The sequence below is a fragment of the Atractosteus spatula genome, assembly GCF_055471065.1.
Source record: "Atractosteus spatula isolate fAtrSpa1 chromosome 17 unlocalized genomic scaffold, fAtrSpa1.hap1 SUPER_17_unloc_3, whole genome shotgun sequence".
NCBI lineage: Eukaryota > Metazoa > Chordata > Actinopteri > Semionotiformes > Lepisosteidae > Atractosteus > Atractosteus spatula.
In genome coordinates this window covers 570,536-583,925 of record NW_028296635.1, presented here as the reverse complement: position 1 = coordinate 583,925, position 13,390 = coordinate 570,536, and the positions used below count along the sequence as shown (strand labels likewise).

Sequence of the window (13,390 nt, the reverse complement as noted above, 5' to 3'; positions counted from 1 at the left end):
GATGGCGACGCTTTTTGCGGTCGCGTGTCTTGTGCCCCATTTCCGGCCTTTAACATCGAATCAATAAAGCTGTTAGAACCGACACCATAGGTGCTTTTCTTACAACTTTTGATCTGACTCAGTTTCGGAATGCAATTCCTGAACACTGCGAGAGACAACCTACAGATGCAGCCATTCAAAATGAGCGGTAAAAACCCGTGGTACAGTAACCAACCCGCAGGGCATCGTAGGGCACCGCGGTAAGTGATTAGCTGGCCAAAATGACCGACAGGGGCACTCGTGGTGCATTGGTTGGTAGTGAAAAGATTTAATCATTTAATGTCTTTACTGTGCACATTTCAATCCGCTTAGTTTTGAATATTTATATGGAATTTTACCACTAAAGGGAAATTTTAGTAGCTGAGCATAAAAAGAAGAGGAGCATAACGCATCTGAAGGTCATAAACGATATTAATTTAGGAACATAAACTGTACTGTGTATGGCTGGTCTTGATAGTTTAAAGAAAAAATACACACCAGTCTTCCATTTCTCCCTAAACATTTTAAGCATGAAAGTTTTATGAAACGGTACCCAAATATGTGATTGCTGTATAGAATGAATTTTAATTTTTAAAAATTATTTAACACGAAAATTAAGCTGTTTACATCTTCCGCCTGAGAACAGTCACCCGTTGCTTCCCAACGCAGAAACACAGCCACTAACTAGCAAAGAGAGGACATTAGCTAGCCAATATGATAAAGAAACAAATGATTATTTTGTTTATTTCTTTTGCACATTTATTTGAACATTTCCATCGATTGTACAAGCACTTGGAAACTGTCCAATCCCTAGCTCATCAAGCATTTACCGGTCTGGTGCCGGTCTGTGTCTTCTAGGATATAATGCCAGCGAACTCTTGTTTTTATGTCCACTATACCTACGCTGGGCAAACGTTCCGAGGTCAAATTCTTCCAGCACGGGGGTACCTTTAAAGCGGAGACGACGGCACCGACATTTTTTGGCGCGCCTTCTCTTTAAAGCCCTGGCCAAATATGAAGACAGTACGTACAGTTATAATTCAAACGGAATTAAAAACTACACATCCCAGTTACCATGGTGGTGCTTGTGATCATTGCGTTTAACCAACGAAACAGGGTGAAAAATCAGTCACATGACTTTGGGGCAGAGTTTCGAAAGCTTAACCTATCAGCAACAAAGCGAAATTTACACGATAGGCTACCTCAAACTGTCAGTTACACGACTGTGTATGTCGCTTAAGCCACTCCTATTTGGCATTTTAGTTATGGAGGCGAGAAGACGCCCCCCCCCCCCCGGATGTATGTCTGATTTGCCGCCATCTTTAACTGTTCGGTGTCCGAATCGGAGTAGCTACGCGTACGAAATAAAGTTAATCCCAACAACAAAACATATATTTTTGTGGTAAGAGGGCGCAAAACATCAGTATTTACTGCTATTAATTACTGTACGATTTATAGTTGAAATCTGAGCCTAGATATAAAGTTAGATATAAAGTTAAAATCTCGACAAAGCAATGTAGGAAATACAGAGAAAATAAATCCTTTCTGACATCTAAAATCAGTTTCGATCAAGGTCTCTAAAACGAACAAGAAAAAGAGGATTTTCGGAGGGCAATTACGCTGTGTTTATATAGAATAACTGATTTATGAGCAATCTAATTTCTTGTTCGTTTAAAACAGTGAAATGTCAGCTGCAAAAGATCGCACCAGAAACAGCACTCTCTCTGCTTGTCATAGACGTTCAGGAAAGGCTGAATGAAGTCATGTCAAGTACAATAATTCGGTGATCAATAATAACAGTTGTAGGACAGTATATAAGGAGGATAAGGATTTTGAAGTTGACTCGAAATCTGATAGGTAACCAGTGCAAGGACTTGAAAACAGGTGTAATGCATCCCTGATAGGATTCTTGCTGTCATATTCTGAACATATTGAAGATTGCTCAGTGTGGATTTAATTTCCCCAGTGAACAGGATGTGCATTTATTGATTCTAGAAAAAAAGCCTTTCTTGATTTCTCTAGTTCACTTTAAAATAAACTATTATTCCACAATGCAGAGTATTACATGGCCAGTATTTACACATGATATTTGTGATTTAAAGAAATTAACACAAGCAGCTTTTGGAGATTTAAGTGTTGGCTGAGTTATTGCAGGATAAAAGACTAGAGATGTTGGCAAGAAGAAGATAATTTGGGGAAAGCTGAGGAATACACTTATAACAAGAACACTTCCTATTGGGGTTAGGCATACTTTTGATGAAGATGAAGTTAACAGACTATATGTTTACATAGATACTGAAATAAGGATTGTATTTTAGATTATGTGTAGTTGCTGGCATTGAACTGTGTGTTGGATGCACATGAATTGAAGGAATGGGCAAACATAGCTGATGCGGATCCACAGAGCCAGCATATTAAGATGTTTATAATTAGAGGCAATTTGTTTAAATAACTAGGTATGGATACTGATGTGCAAGAGAGGTGGAAAGGCTGTTTCCTTAAGCCAGCACTATAAAATATTTTATTCTCAGTGAGATGCTGCCATTTCATCGTGGGTTTCTAACACTGTGTATAGTTCCATCCACACAGTGCCTTTACTTCCATCCATTTCTAATCTCTTTATCCAGTACAGAGGATTTGGAGCCTATCCCAGTAAGCAACGGACACAAGGCAGAATACACCCTGGACGTAGCGCCAGTCCATCACAGGACAGACAGACACAAACACACACACACCAGGGCCAGTTTTCCCATAAACCAATTAACTTACCAGTATGTTTTGGAGTGCGAGAGGGAGTCATATCACACATATGGAGAAAAACCATGTAACCCAGAGAGAACATGTAAACCCCACACACACAGGATGGCAGGAATTGAACCTAGGACCCCAGTGCTGCAAGATAGCAATGCTAACCACTTCGCCACCATTATAAATGGATGGATATCTTAGTTATCTTTCTAGTTCACAGGTTTGCATGCATAATTTAATTTTGAAAGCCACTGAGACATCAGGTACTACTGTTGTATTTATGAAAAAGAAACAAAACAAAAAACATACTAACAACTGTGCCATCCTACTCCTTAGTTAATACATTTTATTATTCATGAACAGTTAACATTGTTAGCAAAATATTTTGAATTATATTTAACCTCATTTTTTCTTTAGTTTTGTATTTAACTTATTATATGATAGTCAGACTTAATGTATATTTGAACAATGAAAATATATTTTTACAAGATGCGGGGGAAAGTGCAACAGCTTATTACAGTGCTAAATTTAATATTATTGATTGCTAATAGTTTATGCTAACACCTAACTTTCTTAATTAGATGTATTTAAAACAGTGAACTAAGTGTAACATACTATTCAGAAATACAATCGAAAATAGTTTTGTGGTGTTTGTATGGATGAAACGTTTCTAAAATGTATAACGTAACAAAATTAAAGACGATTAAAATCTGTAATCTTTCCACTTGTAATGTCATTAGACAGAACAACACGTTTCTGATTTGTTTTAATTAGTATTAGTTAGTAGTTAGTAGTTTTAATTTAATTAGTTTTGCAATTCGCACTGATTCCCTTGCGAAGATATGGACTTAAGAATATTCGTGCCTGGTCAAAAAATGGCATTAAGCACTTAAAATTAATATGGTTAATAATAGTAAACTGTAACATGCTGTAACAAGATCGGTTAAACTGCGAAGAAAATGCTTTCAGAGAAAATGTTTCAGGTGTGAAGAACATAGATCTCCAATGCAATTTCAACCAAACCTGTTCCCACACACCCTGGCCCCACTACCATTAGAATATACACAAAGCACTGAAATCTTTCGAGCTAATGATCAGGTGACCCGAGAGAGAGCGAGAGAAACACCAAGGGGTGCGGAACCAGGGAACTATTTACATGGAAAACGGGCGATCTCCCCAGACTGTCCGCCCGTTTCACTGTTACCTGGATGCCTCTTTATTTCGAACTCACTAACACTGATTTTTAGTTTAGAAGGATTCAAGTAGGGTTTTAGATGAAAGGCAGCGACCTTAATCAAGCCCAAATCATAATTGAACCCATTCAGAGCCTACATTACATTTTAGCGTTTCATTCTGAGCAGAAGACCCTCACACCTGAAGAAGGCTTGCGTTTTCTCTCTTCTCTTTTAAGCATGTGTACAATGTGTAATACAATTACAATGTGTAATTACAATGCTGTAATACAATTTGAATCGTATGAGGGTGGGTGGGAGGTGTCTTTCGCTGGAAATCTCGCCTGCTTCTACTTTACGAGTACAACCCCCTCTCTGCCGGAGTGCTGGCTGTGACGAATTAAACCGGTTTCACAGGTTTCAATCACAGACCATGTGACATGGGAGTCAGGAAACTAACACACAGCGCCACCGGATTTGATAACACTATAAAAACGCTATAAAATAATGTGACTAGGCACAGAACAAGTTTACAGCACAGTACAATAATAAATGCTGACCATGACTTTAGAAGCATAAATTGCCTTACACTCAATTTAAACACAAGCTGTCTTTAGCCCTCTAAGCTGGTTCATACAGAAATGTAGAGATCCAGGCTCAGAACACACAGCTTCATTAGCGAAAACATATGCAGGACAACTAGAGAAGACGTTTTACAGAGGATGGATTTTTAGAAACATCCCATCAGTGACATCACTGAAGTCAACTCCTAGGTACTGTAACTGTCGTGTGGATAGTTTCACAAGAATCAGACAAAGGTTTAAGCATCGCTTGTTCTAGATAAAACTGCAAAAAAAAACAACAACAACCCATAATGTACTTCTTTGCGGCTCTGTTTGCCCAAATCATATATTCACAACGTGAAATCTAGAAAATAATATTACGTAACCAAAATCCGCAATATGGAAACAGAACCTGTGTAATTGTTGATAGATGATGTACTCGTAACATTTTTTCAAGACGAACTACAACATTTAAAAAATGACTTGTATGTACTTGATATCTCTAATCAATCCACGGGTCCCAGCACAAAAACGAAACTAAAACGCATACCGTTTCGCGCTTCTTATTAGTTGCTCAAAAGTAATTTGACCGTATGAAATGCATAATATAAACCTAGAAACATATACGTGAGCAGTACTTAAGCACTGTAGTATCGGTGTTAAGACATACCTCTCAAATACTGTAAATCAAGTTAAAAATATCTCAAGACCGATTCTGGCCATAATGAAACCATGTTTCGTGTATGTTTTCTTTAAAGTACCAAGACCAGCCATATACTGTATGTTTATGTTCCAAAATTAATATCGTTTATGGCCTTCACACGCGTTGCAGTATGCTCCTATTCTTTTTATGCTCAGCTACTAAGATTTCCCTTCAGTGGTAAAATTAGATATGAATATTCAATACTTAAACGGGCACAGTTAAGACATTAAATATACATATACATACTGTATACAGTACAGTTTTCATACGGTAATATGTTTATGTTCCTAAATCAATCTCTTTTATGATCATGTGAAAGGCATGGTGAATCGATTCTCAAAAATTACTGTACTTTGCATGATTGGAAACAAATGCGTGATTGCGAAATGCTGTGGTGTTACTTTTACAAAGACGGTCGATGAAAAAAAGAATGTTGACCAGGGCAATACTTTGAGCTTACACTTACAGCTTGTCCAAGGTCATTCATTATTAATACTATTAGTAATATCTTCGTTAAAGACTTTGATGGCCACAGCTCAAACATGAGAGGTTGAGCTTTATTAGCTCCACCTTGCGGAAATTCCGGATACTATTATTTTGCTTGTCGTATTATAGGAGAATTTACGGTAACTCGCGGTATTTACCGGTAGCTTGCGGTAGACTGCGTACAGCGTACCGCAAAATAATGCGGTATCGCCCGTGCATTTTGAATGGCTGCATCTGTAGGCTGCCAAAAGTCTCCGAAACCAAATTTTGATAGCAGAAAATTCTCACTCGTCCAGAAGTTCCCTTGGGACCCAACATCCAGTACAGAGTGGTAAAAAAGCGTCTTTTTTGGAGTCCCTTACAGCGTGCATTGGTGGTTCAGTGGTAGAATTCTCGCCTGCCACGCGGGAGGCCCGGGTTCGATTCCCGGCCAATGCAGTGGCTTTTGCAGCGAGCGGCTCCATCACTTGCATCCCCTTTCAACTCGCAACTGAAAACCCTCTGAAGCTTAGAAGCTGTGAGCCAGGTCAGTACCCGGATGAGGGTGACCTACAGGGAAAAGCAAAGCTTACAGCTGGAAGCGGTGTTAATGGAGCCAGCGGTGGGGCACTCACCCTGAGGTCTGTGCGGGTCCCAATGCCCCAGTATAGTGACGGAGACGCTGTGAGGTAAAAAGGCGCCGTCTTTTGGATGAGATGTAAATCCGAGGTCATAGCTCTCTGTGGTCATTAAAAGTGACCACCAAAACCTTTGACAAAAGCTCTTGGTAATTGATGGTCTTCAATAATGCTTCTCCTTTAGGTACATTTGAAATCAGCTGAAAAATGCTGTGAAATGGGGGGGCACTTCAGGCCAGTGTAGGATTTGGGATACAAGAACCATTAAACAGCACGAGAAAGCCCGTACACTGAATCGCAGGGCTTTCTATTCAAAGAAGGACAAAAGAAATTTCTCTCAATTCCATTTTTTGCAGCACAGCGAAGACAGCGGGCACGAGGCCTGTTAGCTCAGTTGGTTAGAGCGTGGTGCTAATAACGCCAAGGGCGCGGGTTCGATCCCCGTTCGGGCCAGGCAGTCTCCTCCGCTCTTGCCAAAACCCGTTACTGTGGTGAGATCGGTGGTTTTGCAAAGACGCCACATACTGCCGACAGACGAGAGTGTTGCGGGAGAAGAGAGAAGTGATGGAAGATTGAAGAGTGTCCTAGGTGGAGCCAAGATGAAGTGTCACAATTGCCTAGGGGAGGATTTCAAATGTTTAAGATGGTAAAAATAACCGGAAGTGATCCCCCAGTCCGGCGCAGTCTGACGTACTTCTGTCATATAAAGTGAAACTAGATGTCGAACTGGAGCCTCACCATTTGCATAAGTGAGGCTCCAGTTATACATCTAGTTTCACTTTAAATGACAAAACTGAAGAGACTTAAAAGAGCTGGAGAGGATTTCTTACAACTTTTGAGCCGGCACAGTTTTCGAAAACGTTTTCTTCACGCTGCACTGTACAACACAGACAGCCAAGAGTCTCCAAAACAAAACGAATTGACAGATAGGAGAAAAGTCCCACTCGTCCTAAAGTTCCCAAAATCCAGAACTGAGCGTAAACAAAGTGTTCAAGTAGCGTGGGAATGCTACCCCTAATCCTAGCTGGAGTTTGAGCGTCTGGTTCAGAGTTTGCTCAAGAGTTTACCTTTCACAGATGCGCAAAGATGAATGTTGAGGGTGCACGCTTCAAGGCGCCTTACAGTGCAGGGAGTGATTAGAGACGATTCGTGACGTGTGCTCGTTCCCATATACCGTACGCCCCGGGTTGCAGTGCTAGGATGACGTCCAATACCGCTTCGGCACGTAACGGCATTATATTCAAGTGCAGGACGTGAGGGTTTTATTTTGTTCGTTTTGTTCTGCTCTGCTTTGCTTTGTTTTGCTTTCCATGGCGTTCGTAAGAGGGTCAATAAAAAGGCGATTCCTGCGTCTAACACGAATGTAAGAGCTATTTCAAGTGCGGCTTCTAAAATGCTTGTAGACATTTGTCTGTTGTTGATTGTTTTTTTGGGTCTAACAAAGTGCCATTTTCCTGTCCGGACGGGGAGACTATATCATTCCCACATGAAGCAACCCTTAATTCCTCTGAGGCGTGTCTGTCTGCAAGGCTTGTATTTTGGAAAGGTTTTTTTTTTAATGGAGATCGACTTTGAAAAAGGTTTCCGCCGCCGCCTCGCGATCCATGTGAGATTGTAGCAAGAACGCAACAACAGCGGTGCTCGCTGTAGTTGTGGCCGAGTGTTTAAGGCGATGGACTAGAAATCCATTGGGGTCTCCCCGCGCAGGTTCGAATCCTGCCGACTACGGTGTCCTCCTCACGTCGTCGTGTGCCGGCGCAAGCAAGGAAAAGTGCCTTTCTGCTTTTCCTGGTGGTTTTAAAACGCGAGATCGCTTGTACCCGCTGCCTTGGAAAGAAATGTCTACATGTTTACTTGCACATTGTCTATTGTTTGTTTGTACATTGTCTTGATGCACTGTTTGCACTTTGTCTTGTTTTTTACACTTGTTTTACAATCGAGAGACCTTCTGTAAGTAAGAATTCCATTGTACCAGTACCGGTTACATATGGCAATAAAGTTCAAGTTCAAATGCTTCAGCGTCCACAAACGGCATTTTGCAGCTGGAAGCAGATGGCGACGCTTTTTGCGGTCGCGTGTCTTGTGCCCCATTTCCGGCCTTTAACATCGAATCAATAAAGCTGTTAGAACCGACACCATAGGTGCTTTTCTTACAACTTTTGATCTGACTCAGTTTCGGAATGCAATTCCTGAACACTGCGAGAGACAACCTACAGATGCAGCCATTCAAAATGAGCGGCAAAAACCCGTGGTACAGTAACCAACCCGCAGGGCATCGTAGGGCACCGCGGTAAGTGATTAGCTGGCCAAAATGACCGACAGGGGCACTCGTGGTGCATTGGTTGGTAGTGAAAAGATTTAATCATTTAATGTCTTTACTGTGCACATTTCAATCCGCTTAGTTTTGAATATTTATATGGAATTTTACCACTAAAGGGAAATTTTAGTAGATGAGCATAAAAAGAAGAGGAGCATAACGCATCTGAAGGTCATAAACGATATTAATTTAGGAACATAAACATTACTGTATGTACATAAACTGTACTGTGTATGGCTGGTCTTGATAGTTTAAAGAAAAAATACACACCAGTCTTCCATTTCTCCCTAAACATTTTAAGCATGAAAGTTTTATGAAACGGTACCCAAATATGTGATTGCTGTATAGAATGAATTTTAATTTTTAAAAATGATTTAACACGAAAATTAAGCTGTTTACATCTTCCGCCTGAGAACAGTCACCCGTTGCTTCCCAACGCAGAAACACAGCCACTAACTAGCAAAGAGAGGACATTAGCTAGCCAATATGATAAAGAAATAAATGATTATTTTGTTTATTTCTTTTGCACATTTATTTGAACATTTCCATCGATTGTACAAGCACTTGGAAACTGTCCAATCCCTAGTTCATCAAGCATTTACCGGTCTGGTGCCGGTCTGTGTCTTCTAGGATATAATGCCAGCGAACTCTTGTTTTTATGTCCACTATACCTACGCTGGGCAAACGTTCCGAGGTCAAATTCTTCCAGCACGGGGGTACCTTTAAAGCGGAGACGACGGCATCGAAATTTTTTGGCGCGCCATCTCTTTAAAGCCCTGGCCAAATATGAAGACAGTACGTACAGTTATAATTCAAACGGAATTAAAAACTACACATCCCAGTTACCATGGTGGTGCTTGTGATTATTGCGTTTAACCAACGAAACAGGGCGAAAAATCAGTCACATGACTTTGGGGCAGAGTTTCGAAAGCTTAACCTATCAGCAACAAAGCGAAATTTACACGATAGGCTACCTCAAACTGTCAGTTACACGACTGTGTATGTCGCTTAAGCCACTCCTATTTGGCATTTTAGTTATGGAGGCGAGAAGACGCCCCCCCCCCCCCCCTCTGGGTGTCTGATTTGCCGCCATCTTTAACTGTTCGGTGTCCAAATTGGAGTAGCTACGCGTACGAAATAAAGTTAATCCCAACTACAAAACATATATTTTTGTGGTAAGAGGGCGCAAAACATCAGTATTTACTGCTATTAATTACTGTACGATTTATAGTTGAAATCTGAGCCTAGATATAAAGTTAGATATAAAGTTAAAATCTCGACAAAGCAATGTAGGAAATACAGAGAAAATAAATCCTTTCTGACATCTAAAATCAGTTTCGATCAAGGTCTCTAAAACGAACAAGAAAAAGAGGATTTTCGGAGGGCTATTACGCTGTGTTTATATAGAATAACTGATTTATGAGCAATCTAATTTCTTGTTCGTTTAAAACAGTGAAATGTCAGCTGCAAAAGATCGCACCAGAAACAGCACTCTCTCTGCTTGTCATAGACGTTCAGGAAAGGCTGAATGAAGTCATGTCAAGTACAATAATTCGGTGATCAATAATAACAGTTGTAGGACAGTATATAAGGAGGATAAGGATTTTGAAGTTGACTCGAAATCTGATAGGTAACCAGTGCAAGGACTTGAAAACAGGTGTAATGCATCCCTGATAGGATTCTTGCTGTCATATTCTGAACATATTGAAGATTGCTCAGTGTGGATTTAATTTCCCCAGTGAACAGGATGTGCATTTATTGATTCTAGAAAAAAAGCCTTTCTTGATTTCTCTAGTTCACTTTAAAATAAACTATTATTCCACAATGCAGAGTATTACATGGCCAGTATTTACACATGATATTTGTGATTTAAAGAAATTAACACAAGCAGCTTTTGGAGATTTAAGTGTTGGCTGAGTTATTGCAGGATAAAAGACTAGAGATGTTGGCAAGAAGAAGATAATTTGGGGAAAGCTGAGGAATACACTTATAACAAGAACACTTCCTATTGGGGTTAGGCATACTTTTGATGAAGATGAAGTTAACAGACTATATGTTTACATAGATACTGAAATAAGGATTGTATTTTAGATTATGTGTAGTTGCTGGCATTGAACTGTGTGTTGGATGCACATGAATTGAAGGAATGGGCAAACATAGCTGATGCAGATCCACAGAGCCAGCATATTAAGATGTTTATAATTAGAGGCAATTTGTTTAAATAACTAGGTATGGATACTGATGTGCAAGAGAGGTGGAAAGGCTGTTTCCTTAAGCCAGCACTATAAAATATTTTATTCTCAGTGAGATGCTGCCATTTCATCGTGGGTTTCTAACACTGTGTATAGTTCCATCCACACAGTGCCTTTACTTCCATCCATTTCTAATCTCTTTATCCAGTACAGAGGATTTGGAGCCTATCCCAGTAAGCAACGGACACAAGGCAGAATACACCCTGGACGTAGCGCCAGTCCATCACAGGACAGACAGACACAAACACACACACACCAGGGCCAGTTTTCCCATAAACCAATTAACTTACCAGTATGTTTTGGAGTGCGAGAGGGAGTCATATCACACATATGGAGAAAAACCATGTAACCCAGAGAGAACATGTAAACCCCACACACACAGGATGGCAGGAACTGAACCTAGGACCCCAGTGCTGCAAGATAGCAATGCTAACCACTTCGCCACCATTATAAATGGATGGATATCTTAGTTATCTTTCTAGTTCACAGGTTTGCATGCATAATTTAATTTTGAAAGCCACTGAGACATCAGGTACTACTGTTGTATTTATGAAAAAGAAACAAAACAAAAAACATACTAACAACTGTGCCATCCTACTCCTTAGTTAATACATTTTATTATTCATAAACAGTTAACATTGTTAGCAAAATATTTTGAATTATATTTAACCCCGTTTTTTCTTTAGTTTTGTATTTAACTTATTATATGATAGTCAGACTTAATGTATATTTGAACAATGAAAATATATTTTTACAAGATGCGGGGCAAAGTGCAACAGCTTATTACAGTGCTAAATTTAATATTATTGATTGCTAATAGTTTATGCTAACACCTAACTTTCTTAATTAGATGTATTTAAAACAGTGAACTAAGTGTAACATACTATTCAGAAATACAATCGAAAATAGTTTTGTGGTGTTTGTATGGATGAAACATTTCTAAAATGTATAACGTAACAAAATTAAAGACGATTAAAATCTGTAATCTTTCCACTTGTAATGTCATTAGACAGAACAACACGTTTCTGGTTTGTTTTAATTAGTATTAGTTAGTAGTTAGTAGTTTTAATTTAATTAGTTTTGCAATTCGCACTGATTCCCTTGCGAAGATATGGACTTAAGAATATTCGTGCCTGGTCAAAAAATGGCATTAAGCACTTAAAATTAATATGGTTAATAATAGTAAACTGTAACATGCTGTAACAAGATCGGTTAAACTGCGAAGAAAATGCTTTCAGAGAAAATGTTTCAGGTGTGAAGAACATAGATCTCCAATGCAATTTCAACCAAACCTGTTCCCACACACCCTGGCCCCACTACCATTAGAATATGCACAAAGCACTTAAATCTTTCGAGCTAATGATCAGGTGACCCGAGAGAGAGCGAGAGAAACACCAAGGGGTGCGGAACCAGGGAACTATTTACATGGAAAACGGGCGATCTCCCCAGACTGTCCGCCCGTTTCACTGTTACCTGGATACCTCTTTATTTCGAACTCACTAACACTGATTTTTAGTTTAGAAGGATTCAAGTAGGGTTTTAGATGAAAGGCAGCGACCTTAATCAAGCCCAAATCATAATTGAACCCATTCAGAGCCTACATTACATTTTAGCGTTTCATTCTGAGCAGAAGACCCTCACACCTGAAGAAGGCTTGCGTTTTCTCTCTTCTCTTTTAAGCATGTGTACAATGTGTAATACAATTACAATGTGTAATTACAATGCTGTAATACAATTTGAATCGTATGAGGGTGGGGGGGAGGTGTCTTTCGCTGGAAATCTCGCCTGCTTCTACTTTACGAGTACAACCCCCACTCTGCCGGAGTGCTGGCTGTGACGAATTAAACCGGTTTCACAGGTTTCAATCACAGACCATGTGACATGGGAGTCAGGAAACTAACACACAGCGCCACCGGATTTGATAACACTATAAAAACGCTATAAAATAATGTGACTAGGCACAGAACAAGTTTACAGCACAGTACAATAATAAATGCTGACCATGACTTTAGAAGCATAAATTGCCTTACACTCAATTTAAACACAAGCTGTCTTTAGCCCTCTAAGCTGGTTCATACAGAAATGTAGAGATCCAGGCTCAGAACACACAGCTTCATTAGCGAAAACATATGCAGGACAACTAGAGAAGACGTTTTACAGAGGATGGATTTTTAGAAACATCCCATCAGTGACATCACTGAAGTCAACTCCTAGGTACTGTAACTGTCGTGTGGATAGTTTCACAAGAATCAGACAAAGGTTTAAGCATCGCTTGTTCTAGATAAAACTGCAAAAAAAAACAACAACAACCCATAATGTACTTCTTTGCGGCTCTGTTTGCCCAAATCATATATTCACAACGTGAAATCTAGAAAATAATATTACGTAACCAAAATCCGCAATATGGAAACAGAACCTGTGTAATTGTTGATAGATGATGTACTCGTAACATTTTTTCAAGACGAACTACAACATTTAAAAAATGACTTGTATGTACTTGATATCTCTAATCAA

General features: G+C 39.6%; 2 non-coding genes across 2 annotated transcripts; both read left to right on the top strand.

The window, feature by feature from the left end:
* Positions 1-6,057: 6,057 nt before the first annotated feature.
* Positions 6,058-6,128, top strand: trnag-gcc (transfer RNA glycine (anticodon GCC)). The gene has a single exon. It is a non-coding gene; the product is annotated as a tRNA-Gly (tRNA).
* Positions 6,129-6,686: 558 nt separating this feature from the next.
* On the top strand, positions 6,687-6,760 carry trnai-aau (transfer RNA isoleucine (anticodon AAU)). The gene has a single exon. It is a non-coding gene; the product is annotated as a tRNA-Ile (tRNA).
* The last annotated feature ends 6,630 nt before the right edge of the window (positions 6,761-13,390 follow it).